Source organism: Electrophorus electricus, chromosome 20, assembly GCF_013358815.1.
Source record: "Electrophorus electricus isolate fEleEle1 chromosome 20, fEleEle1.pri, whole genome shotgun sequence".
NCBI classification, from domain to species: domain Eukaryota; kingdom Metazoa; phylum Chordata; class Actinopteri; order Gymnotiformes; family Gymnotidae; genus Electrophorus; species Electrophorus electricus.
In genome coordinates, this window is record NC_049554.1 from 5,935,004 (window position 1) to 5,936,222 (window position 1,219).

General features: G+C 40.4%; 1 non-coding gene across 1 annotated transcript; it reads left to right on the plus strand.

The window, feature by feature from the left end:
* The first annotated feature begins 203 nt into the window (after positions 1 to 203).
* Positions 204 to 275, plus strand: trnae-cuc. The gene has a single exon. It is a non-coding gene; the product is annotated as a tRNA-Glu (tRNA).
* The last annotated feature ends 944 nt before the right edge of the window (positions 276 to 1,219 follow it).

Sequence of the window (1,219 nt, forward strand, 5' to 3'; positions counted from 1 at the left end):
GGGGTCAGTTTCAAGCTCAGCTCTGCAGTTCCCTTAGGCTGCATGGTATGTTGAACTGTTAAACACCTGAATAACTTTATGAATCTTAAATAATTAGATCTTGAGTTATTATGACGTGTAGTAGGGAAGTTCTAGGACTAGAATCAGAGCTGTATAATCATAAATTGACGTTTAGTAGCTTCATTCCTATCACTTTTCTCGTATCCCTGGTGGTCTAGTGGTTAGGATTCGGCGCTCTCACCGCCGCGGCCCGGGTTCGATTCCCGGTCAGGGAATGTATTTTATGCCGTAAATCAGAAGGTTTCGCTGTCTAAATTCATATCTTCATTAAGAAATTGTACAGATATGGCTATTTCCCAGGTAACAAAAATCAAGAACTTCCATCATCTAGTTGTGATACAACCAGCTCTAACATGTGACTAAAACGTCTATCTTCTACAACACTAGATGATTTATTCTGATGTGCATTAAGAGCTCATAGTTTATTCGAATTTAAATTATTCATTTACTGCGTATTAAAGGTAAATTAGTCGGACTTCCGGACCGGCGTCCTGTCTATATTTACATTGACCTACAAGTCACTTTATGAGACGCTCCTCAACGGCTTATCACGTGGAATAGTTGCAAACGACATTTAATTTTTAACATTTATTGCATTAGCTGTCGATAGCAAATACTGTTATATTTTATATGCGCTCAACATTCCCACCCGTCCAGTTTTCACTCGAACACTCCAGTTTTTAGGCCATACATCCGGGTGTCCAGCTTTCTATTACAGTTGGGGTTTTTTTTTCGTTTGTTTGAGGGTGTTGCAATATTTTCCCAAACTGTGGAGGATAAACAATGACTCATTTGTTTGTCGCTGCTCACGTCCTCCTCCCAATGGCAATTATAAGACAATCAAAAGTCAGCCGTTCATGTGGAAGACACATTAGTGGTGAGTCTAATTGTCACGGTGGACGAACCGACTCCCTCGAGGGAGACATACATTTGTTACGTTAAGACGTAGACAACAGCACTCGCACTCACACATAACGTTAACGGAAAACATAACTGTACACTTAACGTTCAACATAGAACCCTGATACATTACTAGACGACTGCACAGAAACAGCGTTATAGCTAGAATACTCAAGATTGAAGCATAAATAGCGACAATGACCATCAAAGTGAGCAAACACGTACAGCGGTTTAAATAGGCGCGAGACACGTAACGTTA